The sequence below is a fragment of the Chlorocebus sabaeus genome, chromosome 19, assembly GCF_047675955.1.
Source record: "Chlorocebus sabaeus isolate Y175 chromosome 19, mChlSab1.0.hap1, whole genome shotgun sequence".
NCBI lineage: Eukaryota > Metazoa > Chordata > Mammalia > Primates > Cercopithecidae > Chlorocebus > Chlorocebus sabaeus.
The window spans coordinates 12,428,925-12,451,846 of record NC_132922.1 but is presented as its reverse complement, the minus strand read 5'-3'; the positions used below and the strand labels follow the sequence as shown (position 1 = coordinate 12,451,846).

Genomic DNA, 22,922 nt, shown 5'->3' with positions numbered 1-22,922 from the left:
TCCTCGGGAGGCTGAGGCATGAGAATTGCTTGAACCCAGCAGGCAGAGGTTGCAGTCAGCCAAGATCACACCACTGCACTCCAGCCTGGGCAACAGAGCAAGACTCCATCTCAAAAAAAACATCAATGGTACCGCTGTCCTTTATATCCTGGGACTCTTTCAGTTGCAAACATTTTTTTAGAAAGTGATGGTCACAGGAGATGCTGACTGCTTTTAAAATGTTAATGTCTTTTCTTGGCAAAATGAAGAAGTGACAGTGCTACACCAGTTACCAGACTTTTAATTTTTAAAAATTTATTATTGGCCAGGTGCGGTGGCTCATGCCTGTAATCCCAGCACTTTGGGAGGCCAAGGCGGGCGAATCACCTGTGGTCAGGAGTTTGAGACCAGCCTGACCAACACAGAGAAACCCGTTTCTACTAAAAATACAAAACTAGCTGGGTGTGGTGGTGGGTGCCCGTAATCCCAGCTACTTGGCAGGCTGAGGCAGGAGGACCACTTGAACCTGGGAGGTAGAGGTTACAGTGAGCCGAGATCGTGTCATTGCACTCCAGCCTGGGCAACAAGAGTGAAACTCTGTCTCAAAAAATAAATAAATAAAAATAAAAATTGATTATTACTTTTTTTTTTTTTTTTGAGACCGAGTCTCGCTCTGTCACCCACGCTGTAGTGCAGCAGCGCGATCTCGGCTCACTGCAACCTCCGCCTCCCAGGTTCACGCCATTCTCCTGTCTTGCTCTCCCAAGTAGCTAGGACTACAGGTGCGTGCCACCACACCCAGGTGATTTTTTAAATTTTTAGTAGAGATGGGTTTTCACCTTGTTAGCCAGGATGGTCTCGATCTCCTGACCTCGTGATCCGCCCGCCTCGGCCTACCAAAGTGCTGAGATTGGCCGGGCGCGGTGGCTCACACCTGTAATCCCAGCACTTTGGGAGGCCGAGACGGGTGGATCACAAGGTCAAGAGATCGAGACCATCCTGGCTAACATGGTGAAACCCTGTCTCTACTAAAAATACAAAAAATTAGCCGGGCGTGGTGGCGGCACCTGTAGTCCCAGCTACTCGGGAGGCTGAGGCAGGAGAATGGTGTGAACCCGGGAGGCGGAGCTTGCACTGAGACGAGATTGTGCCACTGCACTCTAGCCTGGGCGACAGAGCGAGACTCCGTTTCAAAAAAAAAAAAAAAAAAAAAGTGCTGAGATTACAGGTGTGAGTCACTGTGCCCAGTGATTATTACTATTTTTTATAGAGAGGGGGTCTTATTATGTTTTCTAGGCTGATCTCAAACTCCTGACCTCAAGCTATCCTCCTGCCTCAGCCTCCCAAAATGCTGGGATCACAGGCATGAGCCACTGCGTCTGGCTTTCTTTTAATTTTACTGTGCTGGAAACATCCAAAATCTGCAAGTCTCTAGTCCAGACTTCTTTAGCCAGCTGGGGAAACTGAGGCCAAGAACAGGGCATGGCACCGTGTCCAAGGTGGCACAGTAAGTCAACAACTGTGGAAGGAAGTTCAGGCCTCACCACTGACACCAGCCATTCTGCCCCATCCTGAGGAATTAGGGAGGGGCTGCAGACTCTGCCTCCTGGGGGTCCAGAGGAGGCAGGAAGACCACCCCAACCCTGTCAACGTTTAGGTTTTCCTGACAATTTTAGGACACAAACTTATCTGTCCTTGCCCACAACCCTCTTTGAGAAAGAAACGCTGATCAGCTTGCAGCAGCCTCGGCAGGTCCCAGCACCTGGAAGGCTTCGAGGGCAAACCTCCTCCTGAGACCCGTGCCACTGACCAGACACATGATGGCCGTTGCAGGGGCACCTCCGCCAGGCCCTGCCAGAGCCAGGCAGCAGCTCCAGCCCTGCCTGAAACTCTGCTCCTTTAGACAGTAGCGGGGAGCTCACGCCTGGGGAGCAGTGGCCAGTGCCAGCCTGCCGGGCCGTCGTGCATCTCATGTCATCCCACTACCAGACTTTGAGGTGACTGTTACTGGGTGAGACAACCAGGGAGGTGATGTGACTTGCCCGAGGTTACAGAGCTCGGCCTTGGGGACCTGAGAACCAGTCATCCTCTCTCTCCAGCCCCTCTCCGGGAATTTCTGCCAACTCCATGCCAGGCGCTGCCTCCTCTCTCTCACTGAAGCATCACTGTATCCTTTGTGTATTTAACAAGTATTTATTAATCACCTACCACAGTAACAAGAAGGGTTGTTATTTCTCCTCCCCAGCTGAAGAATTGCAGGCTACAGAGATGCCGGGGGGTTGGGGGATGATGCTGAGCTTGGGGGCCACACAGCAGCAGTGACAAAGCTGGAAATCTAACTTGAGTCTGACTGGTTCCAGGTCCTTGGCTCACCCTGGTTCCCAGCCTCTGGCTTTGGGACCCCTTCTCCTGCCATATCACCCGGCTCAACCTGGGACCCCCAGGCTCTCCCCATCCCTCCAGACCTACCCTGATCCCCTGAGGCTCTCTGACCCTGCTGCTCTGAGCCCTCAGGCCTCACTGTCTATCTGCAGCATTTGGCCTCTGTTTGATATGAAAAAATGTACTGGTTAAACCCATATGTTTGGGGTGGCAAGACCTGGCTCTCAGTCTCAGCTCTGTCACCTCCAAGCATATCCTCTTTGAACCTCAGTTTTCTCATCTGCAAACTGGAGATGACAATACTGGTACCTTCCTCATCAGGCCACTGCCTTGTGAACATGACAACCACTACGCATTATTACATTGCAGGTAAAGTGCAAACACTAACGTTGATAATAGTGATGACAAAGATGCAGTTGCTGATGACCGAGAACACTGCACTGGGACCCGGGGAACCCCTTCCACTCCTGACTCCACCACTAACATGCTCTGGTCAGAAGTTCCTTCCCTCTGTCTGCGAGATGGGGGACCATCATGGCTCCCCAGCAGGAGAGATGGGAAGGTGTACAAAACAAGGCACTCAGACAGAGCTTGGAGTCAGGTGACAGATGGGGGACGCTCCTGAGTGTCCTTAGCCCCAGCCATCCCTGAACCCTCCTGGGCCTAGAGGGGGAGGCCGGCTCTCCAGCAAACATCCCACCAGAGGCAGCCAGCACAGGGCAGTGGAGGTCGGGGGACACAGCCCAGGGCATAACTCAGCACACCCAGGACAGGTCCTGAAGGGTGGAGGATTTCCCTAGAAGGAATAGACAGAATTGGCTGGGCGCGGTGGCTCATACCTGTAATCCCGGCACTTTGGGAGGCCAAGGCGGGTGGATCACCTGAGGTCAGGAGTTTGAGACCAGCCTGGCCACCATGGTGAAACCCCATGTCTACTAAAAATACAAAAATTAGCCAGGCATGGTGGCGGGTGCCTGTAATCCCAGCTACCTGGGAGGCTGAGGCAGGAAAATCACTTGAACCCAGGAGGCAGGGGCTGCAGTGAGCCGAGATCGTGCCACTGCACTCCAGTCTGGGTAACAGAGCAAGACTCTGTCTCAGAAAAAAAAAAAAAAAAGAAAGAAAGAAATAGACAGAATTGACACCACTGTTCCATTTCCCAGCCCCTGAGGAGCAGAGTCTGTCCCCACTCCAGCTGAGGCCCTCAGGTCTGATTTGACTGGCTTTCCACTCCAACGTGTGGAGCTTTCCAGGGAGGAAGAGAACTCAAGAGCCCAGGGTCATGGCTCTTTGAGCTGTACCCCTCCAAGAGTAAGGGGAGCCAAAGACAGACTGAGCCACAGGAGACACTGTGGCAGGGTCCCCACCTGCCACTGCCCTCTGCAGGCCCTGCAGTCCCCTGTCCCTGGGAAGCCTGACTCCCTCCTCTTCATGAGTCTCAGGAACCTCCCTCCTGGTGCAGCGGCTTCAGCTCTGGAGCCTCCAAACAACTTTGTGCCCAGGTGACCTTATGCGAGGCACTTAACCTCTCTAGTCCCTGCATGCCCCATGTTTAGGAGAAGCTAATAATAGAGCAGACTTCCTAAGACTGTAATGAGGATAAATGGGATCATGCACACCACGTGCCCAGCCCAGAGTAAGTGATCGATAAGGTGCATTTTACTCAAGGCTGAACATTGCTCCCTCTTGATTTCCTCCCCTGAATTTCAGATGCAGCATCCCAGAGCCCGTTTGGGCCTCATCCACAGGGCCCTACCCAGTTTGTCTTCATTTACTGCACTAGCGAGCAAGTGGACAAGAACAGCAGCGTCGGATCACACAGAGCTGGGCTGGAACCAGGCTCAGTCCCACTCGGCTCTAGCAGGTCACTGGATTCTCTGAGCCTCAGTATCTCCACTGGTAAAAGGAACATCGCAGTGCCTACCTGCAGGGCCTGATGTGGATTGTCCCAAAAACGCATGCCACATGGTGGGTACTCAAGAAAGTCGTCTCCCTCCCCACCTTCTTCCGGACCTGGAAATCCTGAGGCACAGCTAGCCCCGCCCTCACCAGGCAACCCTCTGACATCACAAAAATCCTGGCTGAGCATCTGAGCATTGAGCACGCATTTACTCTGTGCTTTACACTGATCGATTCCTATCATCCTCACAATGATCTCAGAGGAAATTATCATTACCCCTGTTTTAGAAGAAAACTAAGGCACAGAGAGATTCAGCAACTTGCCCAAGGTCACACAGCTTATAAGTGGTAAAGCCAGGATGTGGGCCTGGGCAATGGCATCAAAGCACACTAACAAGGCATGCTACTGTCCTGTCTCGAAGAAATACTGTCACACACTTGCTTCCACCCAGTAACCATCCAGTCCTACTACGTGCCAGGTTCTGTGAAGTGAGTCCTATGGGGAAGGAGAAACTGGATCACAGGGCAAGTTGGAGCCAGGACTCAGGTTCCTCATTTCAGGTCCAGCCAAATCCTGGAGACCAAGCTTTGGGCTCCACAGGGGCTTGAAGCAGCGGGGGGTGAACCGGCTCATCCCTCCCACTCTGCACCCCACTGGGCCCTCCCAACCACTTGGCCGGCAACAAGCAAGTAATGTCCCCGACTTGGAGCAGGCTGATAAGCAAGTTCCCCACAATGTCAGGGGGCCTTTGTCAAGGACAAATCACAGGCCCTGGGGGCTGGAGGACCCAGAGGCCACCTGCTTCAACCCACGGGCGCGCCCTTTGCTGAATTGCTGACGCCAGGCCTCTGCCCTTGCTGGAGCTTCCCACCCTCCACAAATACCTGTGCCCATCTTCCCCACAGGGATGTGAAGGTCAGTGGATCCCTGAAGTTTCTCTTTTCCAGAACCACCTCAGCTCCCCAGCTCCCTCAGTGGCGGCCGGTGGGGCTTCAACACCCCACTGCCTCGCTGGGGCTTCCACTCAGTTACTATGGACTGCACGCTAGCTGTGGGCCAGACGCAGGCCTTGGACTCTGCCGGCTTGTGGATGAGCTGGTGAGAGACACTGGATGGCAGGCATTGGCCATCCCAGGTGGCCGGATGTGCGTGGCATTAAGCAATTTGAAGGAAAAGTGCAAGATGGAGTGAGACAAAGGAGGGGGGCTCTGGTTTGATGGGCATCTCCAAAGGCCTCTGTGAGAAAGTGGCAGAGCCAAGACTTGGGTAGTAAGTGGGAGTCGGTCAGGAGAACTGTATATCTTTGTGAAAGTGAGGCATAGAATACTCCAGGAGGTCGGGCACAGTGGCTCACGCCTGTAATCCTAGCACTTTGGGAGGCCGAGGTGGACAGATCACTTGAGGTCAGGAGCTCCAGACCAGCCTGGCCAACATGGTGAAACCCTGTCTCTACTAAAAATACAAAAATTAGGCTGGGCATGGTGGCTCATGCCTGTATTCCTAGCACTTTGGGAGGTTGAGGCGGGTGGATCATCTGAGGTCAGGAGTTTGAGACCAGCCTGGCCAACTTGGTGAAATCTTGTTTCTACTGAAAATACAAAAATTAGCTGGCCGTGGTGGCAGGAGCCTGTAGTCCCAGGTACTAGGGAGGCTGAGGCAGAATTGCTTGAACCTGGGATGGGGAGGTTGCAGTGAGCCGAGATCTCGCCACTGCATTCCAGCCTGGGCGACAGAGCCATACTCCATCTCAAAAAAAAAAAAAAAAAATTAGCCAGGTGTGGTGGCTGTAATCCTAGCTACCTGGGAGGCTGAGGCAGGAGAATTGCTTGAACCTAGGAGGCGGAGGTCAAGATTGTGCCACTACACTCCAGCCTGGGTGACAGAGCAAGACTGTCTCAAAAGAAAGAAAGAAAGAAAGAAAGAAAGAAAGAAAGAAAGAAAGAAAGAAAGAAAGAAAGAAAGAAAGAAAGAAAAGAAAGAAAAGAAAGAAAAGAAAGAAAAGAAAGAAAAGAAAGAAAAGAAAGAAAAGAAAGAAAAGAAAGAAAAGAAGAAAGAAAAGAAAGAGGGCCAGGTGCGGTGGCTCACGCCTGTAATCCCAGCACTTTGGAAGGCTGAGGCGGGCGGATCGTGAAGTCAGGAGATCGAGACCATCCTGGCTAACACGGTGAAACCCCGTCTCTACTAAAAATACAAAAAATTAGCTGGGCGTGCTGGTGGCATCTGTACTCCCAGCTATTTGGGAGGCTGAGGCAGGAGAATCGCTGGAACCCAGGAGGCAGAGGCTGCAATGAGCTGAGATCGCGCCTTTGCACTCCAGCCTGGCGACAGAGCAAGATGGAAAGGAAAGGAAAAGAAAGGGAAAGGAAAGGGAAAGGGGAAGGGGAAGGGGAAGGGAAGGAAAGGAGCTCCAAAAGTCTGAGTTTGGTGTTGAGAAGCTGCAGGAAGGCCAAGTTGTGGCCGTGAAGTGAGCCTGGGAGTGAGTGGACCAGGATGAGGCCACAGAGGCAGGAGGTGGCAAGGGCTGCGGATGTCACCCTCAGGGCTGGCGGGCTGTCAGGCTTTGCCTGGTCTGGTTTTAAATTTCCATGTGAAATATTTAAGACAAATAGGAATAAGGACTAATACAATAACGCGTTTTGGCCAGGCGCCAGTTGCCACGTTGTAAAATGTCCCAGCACTTTGAGAGGCCAAGGTGAATGGATCACTTGATATCTCTTGGAGGCCCAACTGAGCATGGTGGCTCACACCCATAGTCCTAGCACTTTGGGAGGCAGAGGCAGAAGGATCACGTGAGGCCATGAATCCAAGACCATGCTGGGCAACATGGTAAAACGCCATCTCTACAAAAAATGTAAGTTAGCTGAGTGTGCTAGTGCATGCCTATACTCCCAGCTACTCAGGAGGTTGAGGTGAGAGGATTGCTTGGACCTGTAAGTTGCAATCCCAACACTTTGGGAGGCCGAGGCGGGCAGATCATGAGGTCAGGAGATCGAGACCAGCCTGGCCAACATGGTGAAACCCCATCTCTACTAAAAATACAAAAACTAGCCAGGCATGGTGGTGGGCATCTGTAATCTCAACTACTCAGGAGGCTGAGGCAGGAGAATCGCTTAAATCCAGGAGGCGGAGGTTACAGTGAGCCAAGGTCATGCCATTGCACTCTAGCTAGCCTGGGTGACAGAGTGAGACTCTGTCTCAAATAAATAAATTAAATTAAATTAAATAAAGCCTTGTGTATCTACCACCAGGCTTAAGAAATACAACATTCTGGGTGGGCGCAGTGGCTCATGCCTGTAATCCCAGCACTTTGGGAGGCCGAGACGGGCGGATCGCAAGGTCAAGAGATTGAGACCATCCTGGTTAACATGGTGAAACCCCGTCTCTACTAAAAAATATAAAAAATTAGTCAGGCCTGGTGGTGGGTGCCTGTAGTCTCAGCTACTTGGGAGGCTGAGGCAGGACAATGGCGTGAACCCGGGAGGCGGAGCTTGCAGTAAGCTGAGATCGCGCCACTGCACTCCAGCCTGGGTGACAGAGCAAGACTCCGTCTCAAAAAAAAAAAAGGAAATACAACATTTCTAGCCAGGTGTATTGGCTCATGCCTGTAATTCCACCACTTTAGGAGGCTGAGACAGGTGGATTGCCTGAGCCCAGGAGTTTCAGATCAGCCTCGGCAACATAGTGAAACTTTTTCCCTAAAACGTAAAAAATGGGCTGGGCATGGTGGCTCACACCTGTAATCCCAGCACCTTGAGAGGCTGATGCAGGTAAATCACCTGAGGTCAGGAATTTGAGACCAGCCTGGCCAACATGGTAAAACACCATCTCTACTGAAAATGCAAAAATTAGCCAGGCATGGTGGCACCTGCCTGTAATCCCAGCTACTCAGGAAGCTAAGGCAGGAGAATCGCTTGAACCCAGGAGGCAGAGGTTGCAATGAGCCAAGATCTTGCCACTGCACTCCAGCCTGGGCAACAGAATGAGACTCTATCTCAAATAATAATAGTAATAATAATGAATAAAAATGAAAGATAAACATTCCCGATATAATCCCAGTGGCACCCTGGCCCTTGTCTCAGCCGGCCTTTGAAGCCTGCACTGTCCAGAGCGCAGCGCCAGTCGCTGTGATGAAGTGTATTAGGCTGGTGAGAAGACCATGATGGTAGCTTGGAGCTACCAGGATGGCGGCCATGGAGCTCAAGAGGAGATGAATCTGGGACACACGCATTCTGGGTGAAGAGTCCACAGGGTTTGGGGGTGGAAGGGGGTTGGCGAGAGTGGCCAGTAGTGGCGGAAGACTGAAACGGGGCCAGGTTTTAGGAGTGACGGTTTACTGTGTGCAGTGGCTTTGAATGTCCAAATGCAGATGTCTACCCCACGTCAGATCCTGAGTCTCCAGAGAGCGAGCGGGCAGAGCTGGGTGCATGAGATGGTGAACGCTGGTGACAGGTTGAGTTGTGAGGGTGGGCAAGACCACCTGGGCCAAGGGCATGGAAAAGGAGAGAGGGTCTCAGCCCTGGCCCCAGCAGCCCCACAGATGGGAGAGAAGCTGAGGAGCGGATGAGGGGGACAGGCCAGAGAGCAGGAGCAGCAGGGGAGGGAGGCTGGCTCACAGCCAGGGCAGGAGCTCTCAGCAGAGTCACCCGGTAGGCCCTGCCCAGCCTGGAGCACCTGAGGACTGAGCTCGGCAGCCACAAGTCCCTCCTCCACTTGGCTTCCCTCCCTCCCCAGCCAGAAAGGGCGAAATCTCCTCCTGGGCCGGGCAGAAGGGGAGGTGCTGGGGAGGGGCCGGGAGCTGTGCTGGGCGGGGGTCAGGGAAGTTGCAGCAGAGGTGACCTCGGCACAGCCCAGGTGTGATCATCATCTGGCCCTCATTCCTGCACTCCAGCCTGGGTGGGGCTGGGGGCGGGGGTGAGGTGGTGGTTGCTGCTCCCCCATCCCATTGCCTCATCCTCAGCTGTCAGCAAACAAGACTCCAGGAGCTGGGGCTGCTGGCTGGTGGGGGGTGTCTCCCAGCACCTTGGGGGATGGGGGCTAATGTCCCCCACTCACACACACACAGGATTTCCCTGGGATGCTCGGCTGGGCCCAGCAGGTGCCCCCTAAAGAAGTGGCGCGGGAGCAGGGAGGAGTGAGGAACAGTCAGGGCTGAGTTCGAGCCCCACTCCCTCGCTTATCCAGCGGAGGCCACTGGGTGGTATCGCCTGCTGGGCCCTCCTGGGACTCCAGCCCAAGACTCACACGTGGGGAACGAGCAGCCTTGCCTTCAGTAGCGCCGCTTGGAAGCGGCCCAAATGCCCATCCACGAATGGCACAGCACACAGACAGAAAAAGCCAGGAGGGAGCTCTGTGAGGAGCAATGTAGGTCTTCAAGATGTATTTTTAAGCAAAAAAAGGCAACAGTGATGAGCGGTGAGTATAGTAGCTACCATTTGTGTAAAAAAGGAGAGAGAAGAAATTTATAGATACACATATTTGCTTGTCTCTGCTTGTCTGTGGATGGTGACCCAGGAAGCTGGTGACATTGGCTGCTCCAGGGAGGGAAAGCAGGTGGCTGGGGACAGGGTAGGAGGAAGAACTGTCACTGTATTCCCGTTTGTGTCTTTTTGAATTTTAGAACCGTATGAATGTATTACCTGTGGGGAAATGCACATGAAGAGTTTTAAAATTAATGCGTACACATGCATATTTTCCAGAGAATGGTCATAGCATTCATAAGGTTGTCAAAAAGGACTATGACCCCGAAAGTCTGAGAACACTTCACCTATGGGCTGCGTGGCTTTGGGAAAATTTCTTAACCTCTCTGAGTCACATCCGTAAAATGGGAAGGAATAACACCCAGTGTACAGGCATGCTGCCAAGGCGAACAGTGTGGGCAGGGGTTTGTAAACTGTAAAGTGCAGAAGACTTTCTTTTTTTATTTTTTGAGGCAGGGTCTCGCTTTGTCACCCAGGCTGGAGTGCAGTGGCACTATCACGGCTCACTGTAGCCTTGACTTCCCAGGTCGAAGCGATCCTCCCGAATAGCTGGGACTTCAGGTATGTATCGTCGTGCCTGGCTAATTTTTTAATTTTTTGTAGAGACAGGCCCTCCCTGTTACCCAGGCTGATCTTGAACTCCTGGGCTCAAGTGATCCTCCCGCCTCAGCCTCTCACAGTGTTGGGATTACAGGCGTGAGCCACCGTGCCCGGCCTGCAGCCCTTCTTGAAGGGGATGACTTACTCTCCACTCTTCCTCACCTCCTAGTCTCCCCTCAGCCCCCTCCAGGGCTCCTCTGCGCCCCCTTCCCTCTCAGCAGCTCTGATGGAGGCTCTGGACTGACCCTCGTCTTTCTCCTTGAGTCCTCCAGGCCTGAGGGTCCCTCTCCAGGTCGCCCCTTGCTCTCCTGCCTCTGGCCTCTCCATGCCCCTACACCGTGCCGTGCCCAGCTCAGCCAGCCCACCTCCCTTCCCTTCTCCCCAGTCCTCCCTGTGATCTCATCCAGTCCTGTGGCTTAAAATACCACCCGGCCTGCGTCTCCCCACAGGCAGCTACAAGCCCACTTGGCACCTGCTCCTGTGTCTGCTGGACAGTAAAGAGGCACCGCGAACCCGGTACTGCCAAGCCCAAGCCATGCCCCCGTCCTCCCCTCTCCTGCCTTCCCCATCTCAGTCTGTGACTCCTCCCAGGAGGTCGCTCAGGCCTGACATCTGGGCATCATTCTCCAGCCTTCCCTAAGCCCAACCGCAATAACTGGGATAATAACTAACACGCACTTAGTGTTCACTGAGGGCCAAGCACTCACTGGTCCACACCTGCAAGGCAGGTGCTATTATCATCATCCCACAGCGGACTCGGGAGCTTGCCCAAAGCAGGTGAACCTCAGGGCCCCGGATGCATCCCCTCACCCAGTCATCCATCCCAGAGCCACATCACTATTGCAGCCCGCAGCCTCTGCCTGCTGCCTCCTCCCACAGCCTCCACCCACCTCCCGCAGTCCATCTCCACATCACTCCCCGATCAGAGCTCTTGGTCTCCCCAGGGCACTCGGGATGAATGCCTGGCCTCGTGGGAGGTCCTGCCCTCTCTGACCTCACCCTCTCCACTCCCCATCCACCGGAAAAGACCTTCCTTCCCGTCCCTTTAACGCACCAAGTTTGTTCATATCGCTGGGCCTTTGCTCTCGCTGTTCTTTCTGGTTGAAATTCTCTTCTCCAAGACTCCACCACTCGGGCCTTCCTGCCATTCAGATCTTGACTCAAAGGCTGCCTGTCCCAAGAGGCCCCGAGGCCCGCCCTCCCCATCCAGCTCTCAGATCTTCCTGGCAGCCCTCAGCAGCCAAAGCAGTTTCATTTGCAACCTCATTAAGGGCAGGAACCTTGCCTCCCTACTTCACCCCAACTCCCAGAGCCTGGCACAGAGTAGCTGCTTCATAAACATCTAACGACTGACAAGATAACCCAGCCCGTCACAATTCCCGGGAAGGGTCTAACTGGGCCATGTGACAGATCGTGACCAAGGAGAAGCTATTTTTGACACAGTAGTCAGGGAGAACTTCCCAGTGGAGGTGGCCTCTGAGCAGGGACCAGAAGACCCTCTGTGTCACTGTACAAGAGCACAGTGGCCATGAACAGAGGGGAGAGAGGACAGGATGTCAGAGGGCTCAAGTCTCTGCCTCACCCTCCACGGAGCATGGGCTTCTCTTCTCAGGCGTCCCCCAGGTGTCAGGGGCTCAGGGGAGGATGTCCTGGCTTCACCCAAGGATGGGTGGCAGGGACATGTGTACAGGACCTAGTGGGAGAAGGCACGGCAGACAGAGGCCTCAGAAGGACCAGAGACAGCGGGAGGAAGAGTCAGCCCCTGCCCATGACCCAGTGCTGGGCCACAGCCCCAAGGGATTGTCACTAACAGAATGCCTGCCATGGGGGGCCACGGGCTGCGTGCACCTCTTTACTTCTGACCACCTCCCCACTGGCTCCTCAGGCCAGAGAATCTCCAGCTCCAGCCAACCCCCATCCATCCATTCATTCATCACCCTAAACGTCCCCTGAGCTGGCATAGGATCTGCCTTCCTGCCAGGTGCCAGATGTGTCTCAACACAGCAGAGTGCCTTGCCTCGGAGGGCGCTCTGTAAATAATTGAGTGAACATTTGTTGAGCACCTACTGTATGCTGAAGGGAAGCAGGTAAGTCACAAACCTGCTTTGCTGAGCTCCATGCACCCACGTGTGCATGCATGCGTGTGTGTGCAGGTGTGTGTGTGTGAAAAGGCCTAGAGAGAAGGTCCCAGGAAGATGGGGGCAAGCAGGAGAGCACAAGGACAGAGCAGGGCTGGGCCTGGGCTGAGTGGAAAGCAGGGAATTTGGCCCAGCCTGGGATCTAGGCCCTGGGGAGAGGTGGTGACTCTGGAGGAGCGTGGGGCCCTGGACCTGGGTGGTCCACTGAGCAAGGGACAGGCTACTTCTGAGGGCAGGACAGCAGCATCCTGGAAGTCGTGGCACTTACATTTTTAGGAACCAAACATCCAGGGAAATAGGAACCCATGCATCAGAGCTCTATGGGGCACCTCCTGGATTTCTATACAGGACAGTAGCTTTCAAGCTTTTTGACCAAAATCCACAGTAAAAGCAAACATCCTGTTTGTTATTTTAACGTACTTTATATTTATTTTTTAGATATAGAGTCTTGCTCCAATGCCCAGGCTGGAGTGCAGTGATGCGATCACAGCTCAATTGCAACCTTCTGGGCTCTTGCCATCCTCCCGCCTCGGCCTCCCAACGTGCTGGGATTACAGGCGTGAGCCACTGCACCCGGTTATATATTTAAAGCTGAAGTAAGAGCGTCACAAAATAGTATTTACCCTCACTACATGCATAGTATTTTGAAATTTTCTTTTTAATTTCATTTCCAGAAAACAAGTAGTGCAACTCACTGAATCAATTTCCCAGCCCACTAATGGGGCAGGACCTGTGTGCAATTTTTAAAGCACTAGCCTGAGTGGGGGTTAGGAGCTGTGAAACGGGATCCAGCGTGTGTCTTGAAGCTGTGACTGGAGGTGCTTGGACCCCGGGCTTTGTGATGCACAACTATGGGGGCAATTGTTGGATGTAACGGGGGAATACTGGGAAAAGTCTGTTAGACCCCCCCAACTCACAGGACTGCCACTCTGCAGCCCAAATAGCCGGGATTCTTTAGGTTCTGGGTCCAATTTATTCCCCTGGTCTTGTATTAGAGCCCTGCCTGCCCCCCTAACAGAGGCCATTGAGCAGTTGCTTACACATCTCCCAGGACAGGGCGCTCACCCGCTTCTCAGGCAGCCTACTTGACTGTGAGGAGTAGGCTCTGCCAGGCTACTGATGCAGCTGCCAAGCGAAGCCCCTCCCGTGGCTGGCTGGTCGTTCTCCTCTGTCCTCTAGCCCGTTGTCTCAGGGACCCAGGACAGCTCTGGCAAGCGGTTCTCTCTCTGCCCCACCCAGTTCTCTCTGCTGCCCAGCCACTACCCTGTGTCTCTTGGGGGCAGCCTTGGAGCCCAGCCAGAGAGAGGCCCTTTCCAAGGTCAAGTGGGCTCAGACTCTGCAGCCTCATGACGGGGCTGGCACTCAGCCAGCCCTGCCCCACCCAAGCAGTCCTGGAGGCCTGGGGGAGGGAGGGCCGGGGGAGGCTTGGCTGTTCAGAGAAGTGGTACCCCACAGCAGTGGCTGGTGATGGGGGTCTGGAAATCAGGCCCAGCAGTGCCCTTGAGTGGTTGGGCCACGAAGTAGTTCATATCAACAAGCTATGATACATTCATTCACTCACAGGCTCACAGGATCTTCCCAGTCACCCTCAGAAACAGACACAAAGGGCCAGGCGCGATGGCTCATACCTACAATCCCAGCGCTTTGGGAGGCCGAGGTGGGTGGATCATATGAGGTCAGAAGTTCAAGACCAGCCTGGCCCACATGGTAAAACCCTGTCTCTACTAAAAATGCAAAAATTAGCCCGGCATGGTGGTGCGCACTTGTAGTCCCAGCTACTCAGGAGGCTGAGGCAAGAGAATTACTTGAACCAGGAGGCAGAGGTTGCAGTAAGCTGAGATCGCGCCACTGCACTCCAGCTTGAGCAACAGAGTGAGACTCCATCTCAAAAAAAAAAAAAAAAAAGAAACAGAGGCAAAAGTCCACCCTTACAGGGCAGGGGATGAAGGCTCACAGGTGAAAAAGCTGCCCCAGATTCCACAGCTGCTCAGGGGTGGAGCTGGACAGGAACCCAGATCTTCTGTGTCCCAGTCATGGGCCTTACCTGGGACAACTGAGGCTGGAGGAGCCTTGGGGTAGAGGTGGGGGAGGCGGGCCACTCCTCCTGTCTTGCTGAGAGCAGGCTGGGTCTCTCTGCCCCAGAGGCAGCGCGAAGGACAGAGGGAGGCAGGGATCAATCAGCAGAGCCTTCCAGACGGGAGTGGGCTTCCCCGGAGATGGGGAGCTCCCCGTGAGGAACAGTGAGGAGGGACATGAGGCCCATTTGTCAGGATAACTGCAGAAGGGTATCCATGGGCACGAGGTTTGAAGGATGCCCAAAGCCCCTCTGCCTGCTCCATTTCACCCCCAGCCAGGGCCCCTCCAGCCCGTGCCCACCACCTCCCCTGTATGGCCCCAGGGAGCCCCTAATTGCGGACCCCATCCCATCTGTCTCCCAGGCTGAGTGGTACCTTCACACTCACAGGGCAGAGGGTCCTGGGCTTCTCAGGCCTATGTGGAGAGGGGAGGCTCCTGGGGGAGTCTAGGGTGGGGGCTGGGAGAGGAGCTGCACCGGGGTGGGGAAAGCTTCACTGAGGTGTCCCAGGGGCTAACTCTGCCACCAGCTTGAAGATGGGCACGCCCTTCACCTAGGCCTGAATCTCCCCATCAGTAAAATGGGGTCAGCTCCTCACAGCACACGCACCCCTGACCCCATGGCCTAGCTAAAGAACCCTCCCGGCTGGGTGCAGTGGCTCATCCCTGTAATCCCAGCACTTTGGGAGGCTGAGGCAGGCAGATCACAAGGTCAGGAGTTCAAGACCAGCCTGACCAACACGGTGAAACCTCGTCTCTACTAAAAATACAAAAATTAGCCGGGCGTGGTGGCAGACGCCTGTAGTCCCAGTTACTCAGGAGGCTGAGGCAGAAGAATCACTTGAATCTGGGAGGCGGAGGTTGCAGTGAGCCGAGATTGCACCACTGCACTCCAGCCTGAGAGACACAGTGAGACTCCATCACAAACAAACAAACAAACAAACAAAAAACAAAAAAACCCCTCCCATCCCTGCAGCCTAGGTCGCTGGCGCATGAGCTTCTCCCAGGACAGGCAAAACAGGAAAAGGCTGAACACGCCCCACTATCCCCATGGGTGGCCCCCAATACACAGAGGGGCAAAGAGAGGCCCCCAGATGAACAGTGGCCTAGCCGAGGTCATGCGGAGCCAGTGAGGGCTGAGCTGGGATTCGATCCCAGGCCCCTGACTCAGGCCACCCTTCCTACTGCTGTGACCAGGGACTGCTGCCCTTCCCCTCGCTCCCATCTGGGGATTTTCTTGGGAGAGGGCACTTAAAGAGGCCCAGACCCTGCTCCCCTCCCCCAAACCCCATAGCTCTGGGGAGTGTCAGAGAGAGGAGGGGCCGGCAGCCCTGGGGGCCATCAGGACACAGAAGAGTCAGGAGCAGCTCCGGGTTGACAGGCTCTGCCACCATTGCTGTGTGACCCTGGGCAAACCCCGGTGGTCTCTGGACTCGGTTTCTCCATCTCCCAGGAGAGGTAATGGAGATAAGGCCAATGCAGGGGCAGACAGGAACTGCTGGGTGGAGCTTGGTGGGGGCTTCTCCTCCATCCCAGTCCCAGGGAGCTCCTCCGCCCAACTGCACCTCCCATGCCCCATCTCCCCTCTGCCCTGCTGGGGGCCTCCCACTGGGCCCGCACAGGCCTAGACCAAAACTCCCAGCTGATAGGTCACCATGACAACGCTGCCTTCTCCCTTCACAGCTCCTGCTGGGGTCGGGAACACCAAGGACCCCCTTCCCTGGTAGCCCCTAAAGACCTCTTGACCTGCCAATGTCTCTCTGGGGCACCTCACCCTCCCCTGCCTGCCGAAGCCAGACGTCCCAGCTGTTGGCAGCAGGGCTGGTCAGGGACCGGCCAGCAGCCACAGGGAGGAGTGGGTGAGCTGTTGCAGGGAGGGAAAGGGGAGGCCCAGGCTGGCAGACATGTACGCACCTCCCTTCAGGTGGCCAATGAGGGTCCTGGAGGGGCTGGCTCTGGGTGCACAGTAGACAAAGCATACGTGGCTGTTTCTACCCAGGGGCCTGGAACCAATCCTTGCTTCTCTCTGAGCCTCAGTATTCTCATCTGAGAAGTGGGGGTGATGGTTCTCCCAGGGTGGTGGAGAATTAAGTGAAATCATGAATATGAAGCCCAGTGCAGAGCCTGGCACTCAGCCTCCCTCCTGCAGCAATACCCCGAGAACACTGCTCTCACCCCAGCCACCAAGCACCGGCACCAGCCATCTGAGCAGCCCTCATGCCTGCGCATGCGCGTGTGCCTGTGTCTGTGTCTGTGCCTGAGCATGCACGCACAGGCTGAGAGGGGGCTGTGAGCAGGTGGGGCAAGGGGTGCAGAGGGAGGGGCAGGGGTCACACCCTAGCACTTCTCCCCACCAGTTTCCCAGCTTGTGTGGTCTTAGAATCAGGCAAAACCCATCCATTCAAATCCAGCCTGTTTCCAGCCAGCCACTTCCCCTTGCTGAGCCTCAGTTTCCCCTTCTGTAAATGAGAACCATCTATGTCCAAAGTCTTCCAGGTTCATGACAGGGACCCCGTGTTGGGCTGTGGGGCCAGGACTGGTCAAGACCTTTGGGAGTGGGGGGCCAAGACCAGAGCAAGCCGGAGCGTGAGCCCACCCCTGCTCCCCATGCTGCACCCCACCCACCACCCCGTGAGCGCCCGTGTGCGCGCCTGCAGGAGCGCGCGTGTGTGACTCAAGGTCTATTCATAGCCGAGCTCCACCAGCTGCAGCGTCACAAGCAGAGGGGCCTCAGCCCATATTATTATTTCAATTACCATCTGAATTAAAAGTTTGAGCAGCGATCAGCCCACGTAGCAAGGGGAAGAGGGAACAGGAGAAAAATAAAGATGAAAAGGAGAAGGGCTGTGCCTGGCGATCCCCCACACCCCAAGGAGGGCTGAGTCCGCAGAGGAGGCTTAAAGGTTACGCCAACCCCCAGGATTCCCGCCTGCCCTTGCCCAGGACCCAGAGTCCTCCCATCATTGGGAGAAGCGCTTTTCAACAGCAGCCCAAGCACAGCTACTCTGTGGAAATAGATCGTTCAGCCCAGGTTCACATGGATGGGGGACATTACTCGGAGAGGGTGAAGGACTGACCTAAGGTCACACAGAGAGCCACCCAAGGAAGCTGTCTCCAAGACCCTCCCCTGCCAGCCAGGTCCCACTGACCTCACCAGGCTCTGTAACACGTGTGCCATTTCCCTTCTGCTCCCCTCTCCCTGCGGCCTGAGCTGATAACTTTCCTCCTGCAGCCAGCTCTCTCTCAGTCCTCTGCATCCCCGACCTCACACCTCATGCCGCCGCCGTCAGCCCAAAGGCCCCTCCTCACTCACTGGCACAGGGGACAGAGCCCTGGGCCAGGAGACAGGAAGCCTGGCCCTAATCTAACTCTCTGGGCACCTTGAGGCAGGTCATTCCTTGTCTCTGAGCCTCAGTCTTCCCATCTGTGAAATGAGTTCTCCCCTACAATGCATGGTGGTATCTGTCTTCAGAATGGAGCCCCCAGAGGAGCCAGAGGATCCCTGAGGGGGTGTCATGCTGTGGGGGCGACTAGACCATCTCCTGCCAAGCCCCAGCCCAGGGGAGGAACGTTTTCCACTCTTTCCCCAGGGAAGCCCCAGAGACAGCCCCCGAGAATCAGACTAGTCTGAACTCACACCCAGACTCCTCTGCTTTCTTGCTGTGTGACCTTGGACAAATCACATAGATTCTCTGAGCCGTGGCTCTCCTATCTGCAACATGGGGACATCAAATCAACATTGCCATGGAGAATTAAATGGGAATTTGCAAAAGTTCCTAGCCCAGTGCCTGGCGAGCAAATGTGTTTCCTCACTGGGAAGCAGGGAAGTGATGAGCACTGCTTCTCAGCTCCTCTTTGGGAAATACCAAAGGCTCCTAGGATTTTGGAAGTGGGGATGTTATTCGGCCTCACCCGTAAGGCGAGAATCACCTGGCAGGTGCTCATCTGGCTCTGCTTGAATACCTCTGGGATTGAGGAGCTCACTATCTGACAAAACATCCACAGCTGCTTCCCATCTTTCTCCACCTCCAGCTCTGGGAATTTTCTAGAATGGAGCATAAGCTTCCAGCCTAACCCCAAATCCAACCTGTCCTTGCCTGGGACTGCCTGAAACTGGCTTTAAAATGAGACTGAAAGGAGTTCTTCAAAGAGACCAATAGAGGGAGGGGATTAGTGCCTAAGGACAGTGGGGGTGAGGGGATCTGGAGAGAAGGAAGGGAGAAAGGAGGCGGCCGAAGTCAGAGCTGGGCCCTCGAAGCTCCTGGGTCCTATCTGGGCTTGCCACAGTGTTACACAGGGACATCTGTCCGTCTGCTTCCAGGTGGGACTGGGAGCCAGGAGCCCTGGATTCAGGCCCTGGCCCTGCTTCCTCCACCCCCAGACCATCACTGTGACCCTTGTGGGTCCACTTCCCCCTCAGGCCTCAGTTTCCACTTTTGTAAAACGATGGCCCTAGCTCTGCTTCCTCCACCCTCAAACCATCATTGTGACCCTGGTGGGTCCACTTTCCCCTCAGGCCTCAGTTTCCACTTTTGTAAAACGAAGGCATCAGACCAGTGATTTAAGCTCCAAACCTTCTGTCTGAATCCAGGCACCCTCCCACTCTACCATGTCCACCCCCCGGCCAGCATGCTGGATCCACGGGCCCCTGAGTGTCTGTTTCAGGGTCAGAGGCTCTATCTCTATCCCTGTCTCCTGCTTTCATAGCTGTTGCCTTTGAGGATTCTGTCATCCCCATTTTACAGGTGGGGAGATGGAGGCATGAGGCGGTGAAGCCAATTGCTCAAGGTCACAGAGGGTGATCTGAAATCCGGGGCTCCCTACTCTGGGCCCAGGAGAGCCGCAGAACTTAAGGGCAACTTCTTTCAGGAGAATCACCAAGATATTAAGTGACCGGCTGTTCTCTATACTTATGTGGACTCTGCATGGGGCAAGGGGCTGCCCAAGGTCACACAGCAAGGCACTGACAGACCAGGGTCCTGAACCAACCCCTCCTGCCCCCAGGCTCCACCCAGACAGGGGGCTGGCAACATGACCTGACTTTCTGCCCTGGTCCTGGGATCTCCCTAAGACTGGAGCCCACGTTCTGCCTCTAGCCCCTGCTTGGCTGCCCCCAGAAGCCCCCCAGCATCTAGGACTGACGTGGGAAGAGGGAGCAGGAAGACAGGAAAGAAAGTTGAGGGCTGGCCACTTGCCCCTGGCCCTCTGGCCCTCCCCTCCTGCTCTCCTCGTGCAGGGGGAGCGGCGGCGGTGGTGATGTAATGCACTCGGCTTTCGTCCCGGTGCCAATCTCAGAAGAGAGACGACAGATTGCGTGAGCCAAATTTGGCATCCTAGGGGGAGAGGCATGAAAAGTGGAGATGTGGAGGAGCAGAGAGGAGCCTGGGGTGGTGCAGGAGGAGCCCCCTGCCCTACAGCCCCGAGGTGCCTCCCCTCCCTCCTCTCAGGGCCCCCATCTCTTCTCCAGCTCGCCTGGCCCTGGGGCCTCCCCTCCTCACTCTGAGGGACCAGCCTGGCTGCTCCCGGGACCCCTTGAGCCCGGCGCTGCCAGGCCTACCCGCCACCCCCACCCCACACTGCTCCAGCTCTGTTTCCCACCGCCGCTAGTTTCCTGGTTACCATGTTGCTGGTTGTCATGTCGCTTACATGTCCTCGTGACTCAGTGGTCCCCGCAGAGGGGCCCCCTCCTCCTCACACCCCCCTTAGCACTCGCCCCCGCCTCCCCCAGATCCACATTAAGAAGCAGCCCGCCCTGTAAGCCTACACTGTTCCTCCTCCCCTTCCTTCTTATCCTAAGCTAAGACATCTTCTCACAGCATCTCCCAGAGCTACTTCATTCTCTCTTTCGCAAATGTCTACGAACCTACTATGCTCCAGGCTGGCGCACGCGGCTTTCACAGATCTGACACAGTCTAGAAAGTGCTCAACACCCTGATGAAGTCAGTATCATCATCCTTATTCTCCAGTTGAAGAAACTGAGGTTCAGAGAGGTCAAGCCACCCACCCAAGGTCACCCAGCAGAAACTCAACCAGCTCTGCCTGGTCACAGCCACTCCAGAGGATTTTCTGAGAGAAGAGCTTTCTTTTCAAGGATAACCCAAAGGGCCATGAGGAATAGTACCCCAGATTCCCACTCTAATCCTGGACACTCCTCCTTGGTCAGCTCTCTATTTCCACCATATTCCCACTGCCCCACGTCCACCTCCACCCACTAGCTGTTCATCTGTCTTTTAAGGTAAAGTGAGTCTTTACTCCCATCTCCCCAGCGCTTTCCCCAGTCTGTGAACAGCCCTCTGCTCATTGAGCCCAGGGCCCGCCTTGGAGGTCACTGGGGCAGGGAGTGATGTCCCCATGCCACAGACATGGAAGCTGACATTTGGGAGGAGAGTGACCAGCCCAGAGGGCTGCTCTCCCAGCCAGCTGAGCCAATTTCTGGGAGCCTGAATGGAGGACATATGAGACCCACTGCCCAGTGTGGAAAACCCCAGAAAGAGTCCCTCCCAATGAGAATGGAGTGGAATGTTCTAGGCTCAGCCCTTCCAACTCCAGCTGGGATATGGGTCAGCTCAGGGGCCAACAGTCTCTGTTCCCACCATGCCGCACCTCTCTCTTACCCCAGCTGCCCTGTTCCACCTTTTGCTCCCCTCATCACAGGCCAAGCCAGAGCCACAGCAATGTTCTTGGGCCCCTAAAGTCCTGCTAACTGCCCCCAAAAGGCCTGAAGCCATGGAGGTCATGGGACTCGATGTGGGGGAGAACGAACACACACACACACACACACGCACACAGCTCCAGCCCTTCTCTGGGCCTCCCTCCCTGAGTTCCCCACTTCCCCCAAACCTGATGCTGAACATTCTACTGCTCTTGAGGCCCTGCTCTGTCAGCTGGCAAGGCTGCCCTGCCTCTAGCCCTCCGCTCCACCCCACCCAGCTTGCCACCTCTCAACTCCCTGCATCCTCTCCATCCTGAAGCGGGGACACTGAGGGCAGAAGTGTCGGTAGGGGCAGGGAGGCTGACACTGGTGGGGGTATATTTGGTCGGTTGCAGGGGAAGTTCTCCCTGCGGGAGGCTCATTGAGACCTCTCTTGCCTTGGGGTGCTCCCTACACTGGGAGGAAAATGCAGCCTCTGCCTCCCTCCCCAGCCGCAGTTTCTATCACTATGAATGTGCAGTGCCTCCTCTACCGATCCCTGCCCCTGCGCCCTGGGGTCGTGTGGCGCAAAGCAGGCGCTCAAAACATGAGAAGTGGGATTTCGTTCTTCAGATCACAGGGCCATTTGCAACGAGGCTGCAGCTGGGGAGGCGGAAAGTCGCCATCCCCCACCTTGCCACAAGTCACCTGCCTTGAAGCTCCCCGGCATGACAACTGGGGTGGGTGGAGGCAGGGAAAGGTCATGGCCGGGGCAGGAGGTCAAGACCCCTTCCACCCACCTCTCTCCCCCTTTCCAGTACACAAGCCAGACCGCGACGCTCCCAGACGGACAGAGCCCGCCCGCTCCCGGGGAGTCACGGGACCGCGCGCGCGGCGCCGGGCAGCCGGGACCCAGCTCGGGATCAGGTGCGGAGCGGGAGGGGCCGGAGCGGCGGGCCCGGGACACACAGACACGCACGCGGCGGGACAGACTGACGGACAGCGCCCGGGGTGGGCGAGCGCGGCTTACCGCTGGGCGGAGGGTCCGACGAGAGTCCGGGAGGCGGCGAGCGGGCGCTACATCCCACGGCGGGATCCGGCGGGCGGCGTCCCGGGCGCGGAGAGGGGAGTCCCGGTGCCTCCTGCCTCCGAACTCGGCCGGCCGGCCCGCGCCCCCCTCCCCGGCTGCTGCTCGGTCTGCGCGCGGGTCTTGGGGTCTCCGCGCGTCCCGGCCGTCCCGCGCCGCTCCCCGCGGGCCGCCCAACTTTCAGCGCTGCCCCGCGCCGCGCCCTAGGCGCCGCCTCGGCGTCAGCATCGTCGGGCCCGGCCGGGCTCAGAGCGCGGGGGTCCGGGGGCCCGGGGCGCCCCACCGCCCGCGCCCCCCACCCCCGCCGCAGGCGCCCTCCCCGCCGCCGCCCCCCGCTGCGCGCCGCTCCCTCGCTGTTACCAGCTCCTGGTCGCGCGCTCTGGCCCCGGCCCTGCGCTCCGCTCCCGGCCCCGCTGCGCTCGGCCCCGGCCCCGCGACCCCTCGGCCTCCCGGCCTGGGGTCGCCCTCCCCGCCCCCGCCCGCCGGGCTCTGCCGCCACCTCCCCGACCGCTCTTGCGTCTCTCTCCCGCCGCCGGGGTCTCCGCCGCCCTCGCGTCCCCGTCCCTCTCCCGGCCTCCCTGCCTCCTGCGGCCCCGCTCGCCCTCTGCCCGCGGGGTCTCCGTCTCCGTCGCGGTCGCCCGCTGGCCTCCTCCCG

General features: G+C 56.3%; 1 protein-coding gene across 1 annotated transcript in view; it reads right to left on the bottom strand.

Moving 5' to 3' along the window:
• KCNJ4 (potassium inwardly rectifying channel subfamily J member 4) overlaps nucleotides 1-22,525 on the bottom strand; it is a 29,569-nt gene extending 7,044 nt beyond the window's left edge. The window contains exon 1 of the mRNA XM_007975758.3: nucleotides 22,211-22,525. The gene's annotated coding sequence lies outside the window, so the exon portion shown is untranslated. The remainder of the gene's footprint in view (nucleotides 1-22,210) is intronic.
• Nucleotides 22,526-22,922: the final 397 nt, after the last annotated feature.